The sequence below is a fragment of the Canis lupus genome, chromosome 8, assembly GCF_011100685.1.
Source record: "Canis lupus familiaris isolate Mischka breed German Shepherd chromosome 8, alternate assembly UU_Cfam_GSD_1.0, whole genome shotgun sequence".
NCBI lineage: Eukaryota > Metazoa > Chordata > Mammalia > Carnivora > Canidae > Canis > Canis lupus.
This window is the reverse complement of record NC_049229.1, coordinates 19,021,814-19,043,315: the sequence shown is the minus strand read 5'-3', so window position 1 is coordinate 19,043,315 and position 21,502 is coordinate 19,021,814. Positions and strand designations below refer to the sequence as shown.

General features: G+C 33.1%; 1 long non-coding RNA gene across 3 annotated transcripts in view; it reads left to right on the top strand.

The window, feature by feature from the left end:
* The window catches only part of LOC111097208, a 76,970-nt gene that overhangs the window by 11,818 nt on the left and 43,650 nt on the right, over nucleotides 1–21,502 (top strand). The window contains exons 3-4 of one of the 3 annotated variants that reach the window (XR_005362842.1): nucleotides 20,604–20,706; nucleotides 21,206–21,299. The exons of 1 other annotated variant lie outside the window; for it this stretch is intronic. This is a non-coding gene — a long non-coding RNA (uncharacterized LOC111097208). Of the gene's footprint in view, nucleotides 1–20,603; nucleotides 20,707–21,205; nucleotides 21,300–21,502 lie in introns of those variants that run through there. One more of the 3 variants, XR_005362843.1, reaches the window with a different exon arrangement.

Here is a 21,502-nt window from a genome sequence, read left to right as displayed (position 1 = left end):
TATTTATTGTGCCTCAACTTCAATATGCCCTGTGCATTTTTATACACATTTTGATCTTCTCTTTATCACTGTATCCTAAATCCTACCAAATAACTAGCTGAAGGATATTAAAGTATTTTCTCTCCTAAAATAAGCCAACTTTTCAAATCATGAATTTAGAATGTACTTCTCTATTCTTTCTTTCTCTCTAGAAATCTATTATATTTCATCTATCTATATTTGCCTGCAGTTCATCAATTTCAGAAGGCATGCTGTCTACATTTTAATGCCTCTGAAATTGAGTTGTGGTTTAAAAGGTGATGCCATCTTACAACTACTGCTGCTTGAACAGCTGTCATGACATAGCTGTCTTTGCCTTTGTGTGTGCAAAACTTGAAAATATTGTCATAATTTTCTCTCTTTGATTGCATTTAGGTTTAGATTTAATTGTCATATAATCTACTAAATAGACCACTGTAGATTCCACATTGCAACAGATATTCATTGGTATATATACACATATGCACAAGATCCAATCATGGAGGTATAATTGTTAATACTGAAGCAAGAAATTATCACTGGAGAAGTGATGAAAATTCCCTATTCTCTTACAAACTGGCAATCAAGTGCTTTATATCATCTAAGAAAAGAAAATATCTATAAGTAGATAGAGTTTTGCTATATTTTATTTACTGAGCTACAATAACAACAAAAAAAATTATTTCTCCCATCAGAATGAAACTGATCAGGGTAATTATAAATTATATTTTAAAATAATAATAAATTTTAGAACATATTTATATCCCAGGGGAAGAACTTAATAGAGGAAAAGAAATTGGTTATATAAAAGAAAAAAAAAGATAATAATTGCAAGAAAGGAATTCTTGAGGTAAGAGATGATAAACTATGTATAGAAGTCAAAGCCCTGACCTTAATATGTAATTCTAGAGAGTTTTTCCAAAGTTATTAGAAAGTACAAATAACATTCATTTATTTAACTATCTATCAAACATTTCTTATATGCAAGACCTGGGCTATGCATGGGAACTTGTGCTGGGAAATGGAAAGAACAGATAATCCTGCCAATGAAGGAGCAAACTATTAGAAAAACTGTCAACCTTGAAAAATATAATTAAATACTATCATGGATTAAATTGTATCCTCCCAAAAAATATTGACCCCTGTACCTGTGAATGTGACATTATTTGGAAATAGAATCTTTGCATGTATAATTAAGACAAAATCATACTGAATTAGATGGGCCCTAATCCAAAATGACTGGGGCCCTTAGAAGAGAAGAGACACAAGAGAGAATGGCCATGTAACAGCTGAGGCAGATTTTGGAGTGAAGCATCTACAAGCCAAGGAACACCACGGATTTGCCAGCAAATATCAGAAGCTACAAGAGACAATGACAGATTCTCCTCCTTCCTCTCAAAGTTTCAGAGAAATCTTCATCCTGCAGACACATTGACTTTAGGCTCCAGAACTATAAGATAATAAATTTCTGTTGTTTTAAGTCACTCAGTAATTGACAGTATAGAAAACAAATACATACTTTTTTTAAAGTGATATGGAGAAAAAGTATACAAGTGTACAAGGGAGAGTGCAAGAGAAATCTATGAGATCTGTGGATCACAAAAGTCTTGTTCGAGCAATAGTGGGCAGAAAGAATATTTCAGGCAAACAGAAGTGTGTATACAAGTGTGTAATGTATAAAGAAATCATTATATGTGAGGAAGTACAGGAAAGTACAGGAGGTACAGGATTGTGGTTAGGTATAGTTATGTATGAATGGTGCTATGGTCTGAATGTCACCTCTATTTGGCAATTTGTCACCTCCAAAATTCATATGTTGAAATCCTAATTGCCAATGTGATGGTATCAGGAGGTGGGACTTTAGGATGGTGATTAGATCATGAAGGTGGAGTCTACAAGAATGGGATTAGTACTCTTAAAAAAGAGATCCAAGAGAGGGCCCCTGGGTGGCTTAGATGATTAAAGGGCTGGCTCTTGCTTTTGGTTCATATCATGTTCTCAGGGTCCTGGGATCAAACCCTGAGGCTCAAGTTGTACTCTTCAGCAGGGAGTCAGCTTGAGGATTATTCTCTCTGTCTTCCTCTGCTCCTGTGCTCTCATGCACTGTGCTCTCTCTCTCAAATAAATAAATAGTGTTTAAAAAATAAAAATAAATAAGGGATCCCAGAGAGTCCTGTTACCACTTCCACCAAGTGAGGATTTTGCAGGAAGACAGCAGTCTGCACATAAAAAGGGTTGTCACCAGAACCAAACCATACTAGCAATCTGACCTTAGACTTCTAGCCTCCAGAACTAAGAGAAATAAATTCCTATTGTTTATAAGCCATCCAGTCTATGGTATTCTGTTACAGCAGCTTCAATGGACCAAGACAAATGGCATCATGATATGCAACAAAGGGTGTCCACATTATTCCCAATACATTGATTGTGCAACAGCAAGCTAATGGAGGATTTTGAGGAGCTTATTTTCTCTTGTCTTAACTATCTCTAGCATAGTGCAATTTCATAATGACTGTTGTCCTCCAAATAGGTGTTAAAATATAAAAGAAATAGATGATATGGCCAGAATTTGGGGAAATAGTTATGATATGTTTAGAAAGGTATTCTGTGGATTCAGGGAAGCTGTCACAAACTATAAGAATAACAGACTGCATGGGTTTAGTTAAAATTTTCCAATAACCATTTGTGTAGTCTATAGTACCCAAGGGAAGGGGAATGAAGGTAAGAATTCTGATGTCATAGCATAAAGCTAATTAGTTGTTTCTGTTGAGTTTATTTTCTGCAAAACAATAAAAAATTTAAAAAATATACTTTGAAAAACTGAAACAATGGATGGAAATCTAGGAGACAAATTATTATAAGAATGATTATGGGGACGCCTGGGTGGCTCAGTGGTTTGGCGCCTGCCTTAAGCCCAGGGCGTGATCCTAGAGACCTAGGATCGAGTCCCGCGTTGGGGTCCCTGCATGGAGCCTGCTTCTCTCTCTCTCTCTGCCTGTGTCTCTGCCTCTCTGTATCTCTCATTAATAAAAAATAAAATCTTTAAAAAAAAAAGAATGATTATGAAAGTTCTGATTTTTAAATTAATAAAACAGGGAAGCCCGGGTGGCTTAGTGGTTTAGCACCACCTTCAGCCCAGGGTGTAATCCTGGAGACCCGGAATCGAGTCCGGTGTCAGGCTCCCTGCATGGAAGCCTGCCTCTCCCTCTGCCTGTGTCTCTGCCTCTCTCTCTCTCTCTCTCTCTCTCTCTGTGTGTCTCTCATGAATAAATAAATAAAATATTTTTAAAAATAAATAAATAAATTAATTAATTAATAAAACAATTTACTATTAGAGACTAGGCTTAATAGAATTCATGAAAAATGCTAATGATAAAAATTGAGCATCACAAATGACCAATATACATATACATATCTAATGTATTCACTTAAAAGCTAATAACCACAAATTGAAATATGAAGGAATTATATTTTTTGGAATTATTTTTTGACAAATATGCTAATACATTAATTAATTCATCTTAATAATTTAACACCATGTTAGCATGGCTAGGGTTTAAAAAAAAGAAACGCACTTTTTTTGTGGCAGAGAATGCACAGGTATTTATGGGTCAGAGTGAAAAACTGAATGACCTCTTAAAGTGGAAGTATTCTCCACCTTGAACAACTGCTAGATCAAAAGGAACTCCATCCATACCTGTGAGGAGGGCTGTGGGTCAGCCAGTAAACCTGAATTTTGAGCTCAATGAAGTAAAAAAGATGTAAATTTGGGTTGTTCTCCCTGGGGAGGGGGTGGAAAGGATGAAGATGTGTACTCTGCAGGTCAAATGGTGCCCGGAGATGGACCAGGGCAAAACTATTAGCTTGTCCCCTTCCACAGTATGCAGTTGTAGATTGGAAGCAACTTGAAAGAGAATGTCCCAGCCCCTTGTAGCCATGTTAGGTTAATGGAAAAGGAATATGAGTGCCTGCCTTAGTCTTCCAGGCTAAGGCTTTTTTTTTTTTTTTTTTTTTTAACTTTTTTTTATTCATGAGAGACACAGAGAGGCAGAGACAAAAGCAGGCTCTATGCAGGGAGCCCGTGTGAGACTCAATCCCCAGACTCCAGGATCACACCCTGGGGTGAATGCAGGCACTAAACCACTGAGCCACCCTGGCGCCCTTAGGCTAAAACTTTTAAAGCAGTCATTGTTTCTCCTAGCTCCTAGCTTCCTTGATACGGATACCAAAAAGGAAGAAATTCAGTCCTTAATGACTGATAGGATGACAGTGGCCCCACAGAAACAAATACTCATATAAAAAATATTTAATTTTTTGCTCCAGAAAGATTTCAGGTTATATTTGTATAAGTCTTTAGTTTTTCCCACCTGATACATTGATATAGTGCCATTTGTAAATCAGTAAAACTGTCTGGTGGGTAATCTGATAGTGAGTTTCATGATCCTTACAAAGGTATATCTATTTTTAATAGATTTTTTAAAATATTTTATTTATTTATTCATGAGAGACATAGAGGCAGATACATAGGCAGAGGGAGAAGCAGGCTCCTTGTGGGGAGCCCGATGCAGGACTCAATCCCAGAACCCCAGGATCATTGTTCACAACGTAGCTATTTACTGAAGAATAAGTTACAAACAATATAATTACCCTAAATTTGGGAATAATATCAAAATTACAATGCATCCATATAAAAGAATCTTCTGCAGACAAGGAAACCATGCTTTGGAGTACTGAAGAATTACTTTTCAGTTATCAAAATATAATAAATAAAAACAAGATATATAGCATTATGTATTATATTTTTCATTTTTGCAAGAAAGGAAAAGGGGAGGTCCATGAAAATGTCAAGCATTAGTGTCAAGGTGGTGAGATTATGCATACATGCACTTTATATATTATGGTGAACATATTTTCTGTAAGTAGTGTGATCCAAAGAGTTTCATTAATTTTTTTTATTATTTTAGTGGATTCAAATTTAGGGTCACTTTAAAGTACATATTCACTTCCATAAGCCCAATCAGAATCATAACTTAAAATTAGAACTGTTTGATAGAAATGTTTCTAGTAATAATGTAAATATTCAGGTGACCTGAATTGTGTATAAACAATTATATATACTAGATACTTATTATCATCAATATATTCATGCTGACACTGCTAATATATAAGATAGAACAATGAACAGCATTTCCTTAACACATAGTTAGAAATTATACTTTTTTAAATAAAAAACCAAAATCTTGGGGCACCTGAGTAATTCAGTCAATTAAGTGGCCGACTCTTGATCTCAGCTCAGATCTTGATCTCAGGATTATGAGTTCAAGCCCCATGTTGGGCTCCATGCTGGGCATAGAGTTTACTTAAAAAAAAAAAAAAAAAAACAGAAACAAAAACTTGAGCAACCACAGAGGGAAAATATGTTTTCTAAAATGCATCCTTTCAAAGGCCTTCTAAACTAATTCATAAAATACCAAAGAAAACATTTAAGCCAGAGGGGAAAAAAAATGCACAATGCATGTGGTTTGACCAAGATAAGACTTTCTGTCCCTGTGTGAAATATCTTACAATGCAAACTGGCTCTTCCTTTGGGCAAGTCATTATCTCTGTGCTATTTGATTTCCAAAAGTATGTATTTTCCTCTTTGATTAGATTTTTAAAGAAAATTCTCAACAGTCAGTAGACTTGCTTACAGTTAGCACAGCACTTATCGGATAGTAGCTATTTAATATTTATTATGTCAATAAATATATTAATTAATGCCATTACAAAAAAATGCAGCTAAATCTCCAAAATTAGTGACAGATATATTTTCCTACCTTGTAACTAAAGCAATAATAATATTAAAATATGCATAATTTTTAAAAAATTTAATACATTTTAGCTTCCATTGATATGGTTATAACTTCTATAGTGCAAGAGAGATGTAATCAAAGACATCTGATTGTAGAAAGTTGTACAGATGGTAGACAATTTGACCACAGGCTAAAGGGCCAGAAGGTAGAAGGAAGAATTAGCATTTAGAAATAGAGCAGCATCTTAGTGATTGATGGTCATGTACATCAATGAAAAGCTTTCATCAATGATGAAAGTTCACAGCCATGCCAACAAGTAGTGAATATAAATACTTTAAAAGCAGGGACTATGTCCTATGTCACTCTATACTTCCAGTTCCTGTGTCAGCAATCTTTACAGAATAAATGTGATACAATTTTTTATTAAAACTAATAAATGACATTGAACAATTATATAACTCAAACAAATGAACTATACAATATATATCTTCCAATCATAGACAATCACCTGTAATCTTACCAAAATTTCAAGTAATTTTAGTTAAGTAATGCTTAAATTCAATTTTTATGTAGACATCTAATAAATTGAATCCCTCTATACTTCTCATATTTTTCTTTTCTCTCTTGCTTGAGAGGTATTGATTTAGAGAAGCTTCAATGACAGCATAGTAAAAGAATATTCAATTTAAATGACTAAAGCCAGATTTTAATTATATTTCTTTTTGCTTATTTAAAAAAGAAGATATTCATGAATAAGGGTGCATATTTTTAATAAAAGCAAATTATATATATCTCTCAATATTATAATCATGATTTTATTTTATTTTATTTATTTTTTTATCATGATTTTATAAGATAGATTGATTTTATATCAAAATATCTATAAATGAATGTAAGCACACATTGATTACATGAAGGAAAAACAACAGAATTTGTGAATGGGGGCTTGATCACAGTAACTCTCGTATGAAATATTAGTTATGTAAGTTACATATTAGTCATATAAGTATAAAAAATATTTGCTATTGAACAAAAACTCTCAGATATTTCTTTAACCATATTAAATAGTCCTTGGAGGTAGGAAATGTCATACAACTCTGAATCATTTACGGTATTGATGACTGGCTAATACAAGTAATAAGTAACACTAGGTGCCTGTTATTTTTTTATTGGTGCAAACTTGATCTTTACTAAAGATCAAAAGATTAAAGATGTGTGGAACTCAACTGTAAATGTGATATAGAACTCCTTTTCTTAACCTAGCCAAAGTTAATCAGTCATGGTAGAGGTTTTATGTAGATAATGGATATATGATATATTCTTAAATATAAATATTTGTTCACATTAAAAAATAACAATCATGTGTGATTTATGTACCCGGTACCTTCAAAAGTTGGTTAAATAATAATACAACTAAAACCAGCTAAAAGAGGAAAGGATATCAAAAGGCTTTTTTTCTATTCCCTAAATTGGGATTCTAGTTCTATTACTTTCTGCTTGTATCAATTATTCTTTTCTTTCCATGTCAGCCTTATCCTCAAACTGGCTTCCTTCAAGAAGCAAGTGATTTTAACAGATCCAGGCTTCCAGTTATATATCACATCATGAAAAAGGAAACCTCTGTTTCAATGTTCCAAGCAAGTTATCTGAAATTCAATTACATTAAACCAAACCTGAATCACTTGCTATGTGTAGGCCAAAGTCCCACTGACACCATTATTCTATGCCTGGGATATATGAACACATCATTGGTGGCAGGAGGCATAGGACTGTCACCAATGGTTTTAATCAAAAAGCTAAGGGAACAGTCATGCCTATTCAAACCACGTCCTTACACAACAGGTGAAAGGTGGAAAGAATGTTACAGAGAAACCTCAAGATCCATTATAGCATTCAGAAGTAGCTGGTAAGATAATGGGAATATTATGCTATTTGTGTGTTTACATATATAATTATTTAATGAGGAACACTGCAAGGCTAATAGATTTTAAAATCAATATTGGTGAGGTCATTGTGTCTTGTGTGTATGAATCCATATTATTGCCATGATGTAGCCCCAACTGACTAAAACCTGAAGATAATAAGATTATAAAGTTGGGGGAGGGATTTTATTTGAAGGAGGGATAGCCAAGATACTAGAATGTATCACTCTTTCCTCACTCTTCCTACTGTTAATATTGGGTCTTATTGTTAAGTAAGCATTTCAAATATTATCATGTTTAAGAGTGGGATTTTACCACTAGTAGAGTAAAATTTTCTGGCTCTGATTTGCTCAACGAAAATTATGTAAAATTTATGAGGAAAATAACATTTTCAACATAAATATTATCATTTAATTCTCAGTTTATAGGCATTTACCTTTATTTTCATATCCAAGATTTCCTTTCATTGGGAAGCTGTGGAATACAAGATTTATGCCCTATAATCCTGGTCTCATTGTTTTTTCACAGAAAATCACAAAATAAAGTTTATCCCTAAAGAAGAATGGTTTTTAGTAAATGTTACACAAAAAAAGCATAGTTCATAGAATTTAATTGAAATTGATACCAATAATGATAAACAGGTGTGTGATTAGCAGTTGTGTGAGAAGAGCATAGGTAATAAGTTATCTGAATAGGCTGTTTGTTTGTTTATCTCAATGGCAAAACCAGGAAAGATATTACAAAAAAAAAGAAAGAAAGAAAGAAAGAAAGAAAGAAAGAAAGAAAGAAAGAAAGAAAGAAAGAAAGAAAGAAAGAAAGAAAGAAAGAAAGAAAGAAAGAAAACTACATACCAGTAACCCTCATGAGCTTAAATGCAAAAATCCCCAACAAAACATTAGCAAGGTGAATCCAATAGTGAATAAAAAAGTTATAGACCACAACCAAGTGGTTCTTGCAGATATGCAAAGCTGGTTTAACATTTGAAGACCAACTAATGTCATCTATCACATCAACAGGCTAAAAAAGAAAAGTCACATGATCATATCAATAGATGCAGAAACAGCAGTTAAGAAAATCCACAACCCATATATGAAAACATAAAGTAGGAATACAAAGGAACTTCCCAAATGTGATAAAAAAAAATATACCACCAAAAAGCCTACAGTTAACATACTTAATGGTGAGAAACTCAAACCTTTCAAAGATCAACAAGTCTAGGATATCCCTTTTCATCACTCCTTTTCAACACTGAATGAGAAGTCCTAACACAATAAGACATATTTAAAAGAGGATTTAAAGCTTGTGTAGATTTTTTTTAGGACTTTTACTTATTCATGAGAGACACAGAGAGAGAGGCAGAGACATAGGCAGAGGGAGAAGCAGGTTCCCTACAGGGAGCCTCATGTAGGACTCCATCCGAGGACCCCAGGATCATGACCTGAGCCAAAGGCAGACACTCAACCACTGAGCCCCTAATTAATATAGATTTAATTTGCTCTTCTCTTTCTAGTTTCATAGAAAGAAACTATTCAAACCATTTTTTTGTTTTCTCTTGAAATTTCTTCTTTGACCCATAGTTTATTTAAAAGTCTGTTACTCCATCTCCACGTGGTTTGGGATTTTCTAATTATGTTACTAATTTCTAGTCTAATCTCATTATAAAATGAAAGAAAGACATTGTATTATTTCTATTCTTTTAAATGTTTTAAGTTGTGGGGGCACCTGCGTGATTCTGGTGGTTAAGTGTCCAACTCTTGATTTTAGCTCAGGTCATGACCTCAGGATCATGAGACTGAGCCCCATGTGGGTCTCTGTGCTGGTCATGGAGCCTGCTTAAGATTCTCTCTCTCCCTCTGCCCCTCCCCCTACTCTCTCGCCCTCTTTAAAAAAAGAAAACAAGGTAAATTTTTTAAGTTGTGTTTTATGGTCCAGAATGTAGCCCTACCCTGATAAATGTTCTATGTAGCTTAAAAAGAATGATGTCAAATAATCCAGTTTATTAATTGTTGACTTCACCTATGCCCTTACTGCTTTTCCTTGCTGGATATGTCCATTTCTCATAAAGGAGTTTTGAAATCTTCAACTATGATAGTGTATTCATCTATTCCTCTTTGCAATTCTATTAATTTTGGGCTCACACAATTTGGCCTTCTGTTAGTGACCAGTGATTTTCAACTAGAGAGCTAAGGTAATTGAATGGAGGAAAACAGTCATTTTGACTAATGTTCTGGGACAAATGGATATTTATATGCAGAAGCATGAAGCTAGATCCTTACCTCCCACCAAATACAAAAATTAACTCAAAATGAGTCATAAACCTGCCATCACTGTGCCCACCTAAAAAAAAAATGAGTCACAAACCCAAATATAAGATAAAAGTATGAAACTCTTAGAAGAAAATACATGAGTAAATCTTCATGGTTTTGGGTTAGACTAAGACTTCTTAAATATTACAGAAAAACCATAGGTGAAGAGCAGATATAAATTGGACTTTATTTTAAAAATGTGTTTCAAAAGACATTAATGAAATGAAAACCATCCTATAAAATGGGGAAAATATTTGTAATTACATAGCTGATTAAAGTATGTAGGACCTAGAATATAGAAAGAACTACAACTCTACAATAAAATACCAACAAGCAAATTTTAAAATGGGCAAAAAATCTGAAGAGACGTTTTTCTTTTTTTTTTTTTTTTTTTGAAGAGACGTTTTTCTAAGGAATATACACAACAATTTATACAAGTAGAAAATGTTCAAAAAAAAAAAACAAGTAGAAAATGTTCAAAAATAGATAATGGTCATGGTTGCATATCTTTATCAATACACTAAAAAACACTGATTTGTACTTGAAAGGTTGAATATTATGGTATTTAATTTCACATGAATAAAAAATCCTGGTGGTCTTATCATCGGAAGATTATACAAATGTTATCTTTAGTTGGTCCAAGATAATTCCTTAGCATTCTTTTCTTATTTTATTGTAGCAGGAGCTCTTAAATCATCTGATAGGAAATAGTTTATTACTAACATTTAAGACTGAATAGATGTAAAAATCAACTAAAATAAGAGAAATAATTACAAGCAAATTGATTTTGAGTCCCTTTAAAAGTAAATGAGTACACATATCTATTGGTAAGCCTAGGCCATAATAACATGTCTTATTGAGCAGTTGAGTTTAATCTTAGGAAGTCAGGTGGATTTTTTCTTTAAGTTTAGATGCATATTGTTTCACCTGACCAGTGCTATTTATACTGATGACACATGAAACACTATTAACTCTCTTGTCTCACAAAAATAATTCAGATCAGTGAATGAACCCTGGTTAATAAATGTAAGCTAGGCCTCTAGAATAAAATTAGTCCATTTTCTTTCTTTCTTTTTTCTCTTTCTTCTTTCTTTCTTTCTTTCTTTCTTTCTTTCTTTCTTTCTTTCTTTCTTTCTTTCTTCTTTCTTTCTTTCTTTCTTCTTTCTTTCTTTCTTTCTTTCTTTCTTTCTTTCTTTCTTTCTTTCTTTCTTTTCTTTCTCCCTTTCTCTCTTTCTTTCTTTCCTTATTTTTCTTTCTTTCTACTTAGGCCAGGATATTAATAAGTTCTGGTTCAAATTTTCTTGTTTTTTGTATTCTTGCTGTTGGAAAAGCAGCCCAAATTGTGCATATGAAAAAAGTTTATTATCTCTCTAGGTAGTAATCCTGAGTACTCTGTGCTTACGTTAATTTGGAGATTTCCAGATGTAATTCCTAGGGAAACATAGTCCCCTGGTGAGATAGGGAGTTTTAATAAATGGAACTCTCTAATAACTGTAGCATAAACACAAGGCACGTTGCATGCCATAGTAGTCAACTGAAAGTCTGCTTTCCACTTAAGAATTAATACCCTGGTGAAGAATATACCATACAATTTTTCACAACAGGGATAAACCAATTATCCATCCTCAAGATTAGTAGATTCTCTTAGTAGAAATGAATAATTCCTGATAAGCAGGCTGGAGGATCTCTGAAAAGAACAGACTGGCTACTGTGGTGAGAAAGCTCTTATAACAGTTGTTCCCCCTGGTGAGCTCAGCTATGCCCACAGGGTGGAATGCTTATAAAGAAGCATTCTGGTGATTTGTGGTGAGGATCCAATTATTACAAGATTGAAAGTTGGAGTTGATGGGAGAATAATTTCAGTATACACACACACACACACACACACACACACACAAACCTGTTGTAGAGATTTTCCCTTCCATATTATTTAATGAAACATAAATTAGATGTTTATCAGGAGCACAAATGAAAGTAAATAGATTCAACAATCATAAAGACAGGATTCAGAAAAATGTATAGATAAGTGGCTTCTTCACATGACAGGAAAGATTGAGGGGAGTTAAGGGTGTGATAGACATGTCAGCGTATAACACAACCTTGGAAAACCTTTTTAGGCAATTGTTAAGCTTCATTTAAATAAAATATAAATATTTATAACAAAGTAAACAGAAAAAAAGGAATAGCACAGATCTCAGAACAAGACTATTTTTCTGTTATTGTGGATGGAAGCTTCTTATTTTGTGCCAATATTGTCCTGACTTGAAAGTGTTGATTCATCTTGCCCTTAGCCCAAGATCATCTACTTCTAGACAATTTTTAAGACTCCTCAATTTGAGGTCTCAGAGCCTTACTAACTTGTAATAAATGGAATCTAAGATTGGATGTTATATTTCCAGATTTATATGCTATCTATTTATCAATTCATATGAAGAGTGTCAATGGTCAAAGACATACCAAAAGAAACAACCCTGTTGTAATTAGGGCCAAAAGCAACTCATCAGATCAAAGAAATACAGGATTTATAAAATGTTGGCTAATTTGAATCTAAGAATACTGTTTTACTTCCTACTTTTCTACTTTACTTGAACTTAAGGGTGATACAGAAAATGCATTTTTTAATTAAAATTTAATGCCTGAGAAACGTTTCTTAATGATATTGCCAGAAAATATGCAAGCTTTTTTTCATCAGACAGCTAGATTGGCATTTCCTAACAGAGTTAAAAGAGAATTCAAAAATACCTGAATCCAAATAAAGGAACTGTTTGTAAGTTGCCTTGATAATAGTCATGATCTATTTTTCCCTAGATTTGTTGAGACATACTTGACATATTGTGTAAGTTTAAGGAGTACAATGTGTTGATTTGACACACATATATCGCAAAATGCAAAAACTTTACTGCTCTAAGGTTAGTTAACACTTCCATCACATCACAAAGTCTTGGAAGGATTTTGCAAAGCCAACAACACTCTGAAGGAAGGTTTCCAGATGAAATACAGGATTCTCAGTTAACTTTGAATCTCAGACAAACAACTCTTTTAGTATAAGTATTTCTCAAATATTACATGGGCATACTTTAACTTTAAAACATTCATTGTTTAGCTGAAATTCAGTTATCTGAGTATCTTTTCTTTTTCTTCCTAAATTTCTCAATTCTCTGAAAGATTAGCTGTTGGATTAAATGCCCCAACTTAACTTTTCCCACTCTCTGTGTTCTTCAGCCAGAGTTTTCCACAGCATTTAAACTACCAGAAGCTGTAGTGAGACCAGCCTCATTACTGTAGTTCACCCAATTAGTCTCTCAGGTAGAAAGCAAGAAAGAAACTGTGGTATAGCAGATTATAAGGAGCAAACAATACACCCAGCACACTTTAACTTGAGCTTTCTCACAGAACACATTGAAACCTATTTAGATCTTAAAGTATCAGTAATACTGCACACCATTTCTACAGAGCTATTGAATGAAGTATTTGTGATTTCCTTCATGCAGAAAGATCAGATCATTTACAATTACACAAGTAACCAGCAGTTTGAGTGCTAAGTCTTGCCACACTGTGAAAGACCATTTCTACTACTGTGCATTACAATCCCAGTTCCCAGCTGTAGGGGCTAATATCCGGGTCCAAACACCACTAACTGATTTGATAACAGCCTAAACTTTCAATTCTGACTTCAAAGTACCTTTTCATTCTGTCAACTGGCACAAACTCAAGTGTGTGTGTGTGTGTGTGTGTGTGTGTGTGTGTATCTCACATCTTTTTGCATTGTTTCTTGTTTGCAGCATAGAGTTTTGCATCAACTTATTGTCCTACTTAGCATTTTAACTTTAGGTCTGTCCAGCACCATTGTAGGTCCATGGAATATCATAGAATCTGGTACATAATAGAAATGCACCTTATATTTACCCAAAAGTTGGTGAAATAAAATTAAGAAGACTCAAAAACACTGAATCAATGGATTAATTTTATAGCCTCATGATATATATATATATATTTAAATGTTTTATCAAATACAATGACTTACTGACCATGACTAACCAAATCTTTAAATAATTGAATATTTATATTTAAAATTATTCTATCACTATATTGCACTAAAATTACACCTAATTAATAACTAAGATGGTGAATAATTATCACAATTATTTTTCTAGCTGTCATTTGCAATGAAATGAAATTGCTGTTCAGGTATCAAGCTTTATATTAATACTTCTTTTATTTATTTTTCATTCTTGACATATCTGCTGCAAATGTTTTCTTTGACTATTTGGGTTTTTTTTTTCTTTTATGTCTGTTTGTTTATAAAATATATACAAGAATACAATAGTTCACCTTTCTATGCATCTTGGCAAAAGCAGTCATGTAACCATCATCATAATCAAGATAATTTCACAATCAAAAGGAATTCCCTCCTGTTACTATTCTGTAATCAATCCCACCCTTACACTAACTCCTGACAAAATTTATCCTTTCTGCAATTCCTATAGTTGCCTCACCCTAAAAATTTATTTATTTATTTATTTATTTATTTATTTATTTTTTTAAAGATTTTATTCATTTATTCATGAGAGACAGAGTGGGGGAGGGGGCGCGGGGGAGAGGCGGGGACACAGGCAGAGGGAGAAGCAGGCTCTGTGCAAGGAGCCTGATGTGGGACTTGATCCCTGGTCTCCAGGATCACACCCTGGGCAGAAGGCAGGCATCAAACCGCTGAGCCACCCAGGGATCCCTAAAAACTTTTTTAAACTTTAAACTGTATTTAGACTTAAAAGTATAAAAATAAGAGAGATGCTCCCCGTGAGGAGTCTGCTTCTCCCTCTGCCTATGTTTCTACCTCTCTGTATGTCTCTCATGAATGAATAAATAAAATCTTAAAAAAGAAGAAAGTTGCTATATATTCCTTATTCATCTTCCCCCAAAGTTAACATCCTACATAATTTTGTAAAATTTTCAGAACCAAAATCAAAATTAAAGACTTTAATCAAAATTAAAGACTATATTGGAATTTCACCAGTTTTTCTACCACTTTTTTCCCCATGCTCCAGGATGTCATTCAAAATCCCACACTGTATTTGTTCACTTTTGTTTTCTTTAGTCTTCTGCAATCGGTAATTGTTCTTGATTAGATTTTTGTTTCATCATCTTAATACTTCCAAAGTGCAATAGCTAGTTATTTTGCTGAATGTTCCTCAAATTAGATTTGTTTGGAGTTCTCATAGTATCGGACTAAAATATTTTTCCAGGGGGCCACAAAAACTATGTGTCCTTCTTAATGCATCATGTTATATTTTATCACCAGGTAATTACTGGTGATGTTGGTTTCAATCAATTAGTTAATAAGGTTTTTGCCAAGATTATCCTCTCTAAAGTTAGTGTCTTTTCTCTATAGTTACTAAATATCTTGGGACAGACACAAATCCTTATTTGACTTTGAAACGGGTTTATATTGGCTGACAAAGTCTAGTTCGAGTTTTTTATGTGTAATTTATAGTTTGCTAGGTGAAAACTGCCTCTAGATATATGCATAAACGGGACCTACATTTCTCTGGATTAAATTTCTTATCAGTTTGTCAATTCTTTTAGATGGCTTCACTATTTTTAGAAATTTTATAATTCAATTTTATAATATGAATATATTGAATATATGAATATGAAATAATCCAAATCTTAAAACTCTATGAGGTTTTTTTAAAGAGTTAAAAAGTCAATCTCAATTCAAATTTATATAGTTTAAACTAACATTAATTTCAAGATAAACTCTTTGATTTGTAAGAATTAATTACTTTACCTGTGTTACCTGTAGATTTAAAGATTGACCAAGAAATTTGTTTTTAATAAAAATAAAGCAAATGTTATACAAGTGAATCTGTTTCAGTCTTTATGGAGAGTTAAAAATAGAGGTAGCATAAAATGGATAGAGTTGTTAAAAAAAGAAATAGATGTTTTCCATGAAAATTTTCTGATCCAGCTTCACCTTAAATCTGTTATACTTTAAATTTCCATAATATTTAATATGAATATATCAAACAACAAGCTACATTTCTATTCATCATTCTCTGTCTTACATGATTTTGAACTCTTTTAATGATCTTGCTAGTTCAAAGTGAATTTATTCTCATTTTCTCTGAGGTTACTACTTTAAGAATTATTTTCTCTTGGGGCACCTGGGTGGTTCAATCAGTGAAGTATCTGCCTTCAGCTCAGGTCATGATCCCAGGATACTGGGATCAAGCCCCAATGAGGCTCCCTGCTCAGTTGAGAGCTTACTTCTTCTTCTACCCCTCCCAATCTCTCTCTCTCTCTCTCTCAAAGAAACAAATAAAATATATAAAAAATAATTCTCTCTTATTTTTAAATAGTTTACTTTCCACCTGCCTCTACCCACTCTGACACTTGAATGAGGCTAGAGGTCACACTACTTGCTGTGATAAAACCAATTACATACAACTCTACACATATATAATGTGCAGGTAATTATAGGTAATTTCCACAGGTAATTATCTATCACATTCTCCTTTTCCTCAATTGTCCATTTAGCAAAATACCAGATTCTTCTAAAAATAATAAAACACTTTTTTGGTCTATTTATTTTATCTGGTTGAATTCTGCTTCATAGAGACAAAAATCACAGCATAATCTTGGACTTCCAACCTCCATAATAGTGAAAACTAATTTTTGTTGTTTATATGCTACCCAATATATGGTTATTGTCATAGTAGTCCAAATTGACTAAAGCATTCCAGTAAAGATCTACATATGGCAAATAAGCATTATGAAAAAATGCCCCATATCATATGTCATTAAGGAAATGCAAATTAAAACAAATTTGGGACACCACTACACACATAGAATGACATAAGCTAAAGCACTGACAACACCAAATGTTGACAAGAATGTGGAGCAACCAAAATTCTTGTATTGCTGGTGGGAATGCAAAATGGTACACTTTGGAGGACAGTTTGACGGCTTCTTATAATACTGAACATACTCTTCCCATATAATCTAGGAATTTCCCACCTTCATTTTTCAAAGGAGTTGAAACTTCTACCCATACAAAAGTCTGAATATGGATATTTACACTAGCTTTACTCATTATTGTCAAAGTCTGGAAGAAACCAAGATTTTACTTAGTACATAAATGGGTGAGCTAAGGTACATCCAGACAATGAAATATTATTCAGTCCTGAAAAAAATGAAAAGATATAAAAGAAATGTAAATGCATATTGCTAAGTGATAGAAGCCAGTCTGAAAAGGCTATATACTGTATAATTCCAACTATGTGACATTTTGCAAAAGGCAAAAACTATGGAGGCATTAAAAAGGTCAATGGTTTGCAGGAGTTCAAGGAGATGAAGTATGAATAAATAGAACACAAAATAATTTTAAGGCATTGGAAATACTCTATATGACACTATAAAGGTGGATAAATATCTTTATACAAGCCCATAGAATGTAAAACATCAAGAAAAAGCCCTAATGTAAGCTATAGACTTTGGGTGATTATGATGCATCTATGTAGATTGACCAATTGTAACAAATCTAGTACTCTTGTAGGGGATGTAGATAATGGGGGAGTCTCTGCATGTATATCTGTCTAAATCTATGCAGGGACTATATAGGAAATCTTTGTCTCTTCCTTTCAATTTGGCTGTGAATCCAAAACTCTGAAAAAAACTTTTTAAATTTTTTTAAATTAAATTATTTTGAAGTATAGCTGACATAAAATATTATACTATAACGATGCAGCAATTAGACACACTATGATATGCTCACCATGAAAAAGGTAAATACCATCTGTCACCATACAAAATCATTACAATATTATTGACTATATTGCTCATGATATATTTTTCATCCTTTATTTATTTTATAACTGGAAGTTTGTATCTCCTTATCTTCTTCACCTATTTCACCCACTCTCTGTCTCCCCCTCTCTGGCAACCTCCTGTTTGTTTTCTGTATTTGCATATAAATTTCTGATTGTATTTATTTTGTTTTTTAAATTCCACATATAATTGAAGTCATATAGTATTTGTTTTTCCTATCTGAGTTATTTCATTTAGCATTATATCCTCTACATTCATCCATGCTGTCAGGAATGGCAAGATTTCATTTTTTGTGGCTGATAATATTCCATTTTATATATACTATATATATATTTATAAGTATATAAATATAGCATATAGAAAAATATACAATATATTTACATATATATATTAGCCATTCAAAAATAAGCTCTTTAAATAAGTTAAAATAAAATGGAAACTAAATAAAGCGATATGTGTAAAACATTTACTTAATGTTCCTCATGTTTAAATGGATCACTGTGATTTCTTATCTCTTCCAGTTTTGCTGTTTGCTGCTATCAAGATATTAGTAGTTATCATGATTTTCTCCATCAACTCTATTTAGAAATCAGTTTGAAGTCCCATATGCATAACTTTTAGTTATAAGATAAATAAGATCTGATGCTCTAATGTACAGCATGGTAACTATCGTAGTACCATATTGTATACCTGAAATTTACTAAGACAATAGATCTTAAACACTCTCACCATGACCAACAAAAAAAAAGTTATCTATGTGAGAGGATTGATGTGCTAAATCATTTCATAGTGTACACCTATATAAAATCATCTCATAGTTTACTTTAAATATATTATAGTTTTATGTCAGTTATACCTCAATAAAGCTGGGGGGAAAGGAAATAGAAATAAAAGGATGCACAATTATTTTCTAGAAGATTAGAATTTTTGGGGTTATGGACTATTCACAGATAAAAACTCTAAATGAAAAAACTAAAAAAGTATACCATCAACATAGTAGTAAAGGAGTCAAAATTTTTAATTTTGAAAATGGATAATTTCAGAATCTAAAAATGCATTGGTCTTATGTCAAAGATATAAATTCATGGTTGGAACATAAAAGAGAAAAAAGCAGTTTAGTCTAACAGTCAGGAAAGAGATATTTTAAGTATAAAAGCCCCAAGTGAGACTATTTAATGAATGGGCAGGGATATTTGGGGTAGCAGCTGAAGCAGAGAAAAGAGGCTGCTGGCACTGAAAGTGGTGTCATGGAACATTTTCTTCCAAAAAGAGGGAAGAAGGGACGCCTGGGTGACTCAGTGGTTGAGCATCTGCCTTTGGCTCAGGTCGTGATCCTGGGGTCCTGGGATCAGCTCCCACATCAGGCAAGGAGCCTGTTTCTCCCTCTACCTATATCTCTGCTTCATTCTGTGTGTCTCTCATGAATAAATACATAAAATAAAATACAAAAGAGGGAAGAAGATATGGAATTATTTGTATGTTAGATACAGCTGGGCAGTGAAAATGAGGGTACGGTAGGCAGATTAGAGAGGAATCAGATTTTTATGAGGAGACTGAACACAGACGAGGTGCATTGGTTGACAGAGACTGGGTCATGGAGGAATCTGTACATCTTGATATTGGATTTCAATGTTACTTTTAAGGCAGTTGAAAGACATATTAAAAGTTTGGTAACATACAGTAAATTTATATAAACTGCTTCTCAAAAGATCACACTAGTTACAGTTCAGAGAATAACTGGGAGGTGAGTAGGTTGGAGAATTTTCATCAGGAAAAAATATTCAATGTAAATATATATGAATCAATTATATTATAGATAAACTCGTTTTAATAGGATTATATATATTCAAACAAAAGCAACAAGTACAAAAGATGTCCAACATTTGTATGTGCAATCTACCCGATAGTATGAGTAAACTATTAAGAAACTCAAGTTGTTGAAACACTACATTCTAGAAGCATAAATGGAGTTGAATAACAGACATAATGACATTAATGGGTTTTTTGCAACTGGTGTCTTTGTCTTCTCACCAAGATCCAGAACAATATAAAATCTTACACACTTACTTATTAGAAAGCAAGGAAAAGACCACTGACCAGGTTGAAAATATATTCACTTGGTAACAGACACAGAAAGAAAACTTTCCCCAGAGTATTATGCCTATTAACACAAGGATGTTTGTCTGTTCATCTTTTTTTTAAGTATATGAGGAAAGAAGTAAACTTCCTTAAGATAAAAATGATCAAAGATATAACTTTGATATTAACCCAGTATCATATTTAGAAACTTATCACCATGAAATCTAAAATATTTGTTTATAAGAAGAACCTTAGAAATGCTTGGGTGGCTCAGTGGTGGAGCATCTGCCTTCGGCTCAGGTCATGATCCTGAGGTCCTGGGATCGAGTTCTACATCAGGCTCCCATAGGGAGCCTGCTTCACCCTCTGCCTATATCTCTGCCTCTCTCTCTCTGTGTGTGTCTCTCATGAACAAATAAATCTTAAAAAAATAAGACCCTTATATTTTTCATAAAAGAACATATATAGGTCAAATACAGAGAACAAAAGTTACATAGAGTATCATAGTTCTCATCAGTTAATTTTTAATAAATATTTTAATTTTTTAATCTAACTTAGATGTCCACCAAACTTTCAATCAAGCATAAAGGCAAATTAAAGGATATTTCATATTAGCCCTTCTCAGTATGTGTACCTTAACTCTAATGTACTTTCTTAAGGGTTTACTTGAGAATGAGCTTCAGAAAATTAAGATGGCAACCTAATAAAGATAAAGACTTTGGACCAAGAAATGCTACATTTAATCTACAATTGAAAAAAAAGGTAAGATTTCTGGAAATGATAGCTTCAGTGCAGAGCTAGAGAAAAATCATTAAAAAGATGAGAAAGATGAAGAGAGATGAGTCTCAGACTGGATTGGTTCAAGGAAAATAATTCTACAAATAGATATTACACTTGATAGCTACAACTACTTTAAGCATGAAGTTGCATGACAAAAGAAAAAATGAAAAAATAAATTTTGGGGTGGGAAGGAAATATAGTTGTAACATTTTACTTGAGTATGCAATTATATAATTTTGTTACATTGAATTATTTGTCTTTTTTTTTTTACTACAATTTTAGAGTATACATTAACAGACTTGTCATTGCTTTAGTAAGGTCGGAATGTGTCTCACCACCCCTTTACTTTGGACTTGGCCAAGCGGTTTGTTTTGGTTAAAGCAATGTTAGCGGTTATAACAAAGAAAAATCTTTAAAGTGTGTTTCCTGTCAGGTTTTCCTCTCACATTTCCCCCACCTCCATGAGAAAACTCTTCCTTAGGTAGCCAGCCTTACTGTACTAGGATATGGGAACAGCCAGTCCAAACTTGAGACCTGAAGAAAGCTGAGTCCACCTATGTTCCATTGAACTCCAGGTAACATACAGATGAGTTAGTAAGGAAGAAATGCTCATTGGTTATGAGATTTTGTGGTTGCTTGTCATATACAACAGCTGTCTGATACAAAAGTGAACATTATATTCATATCAATATAAGGTAAATGTTGAATATATATTCCTTTTTAGACTTTAGAACCAACTTTTAGACAAAGATTAGTGTATTTATTCATAATGAGTATT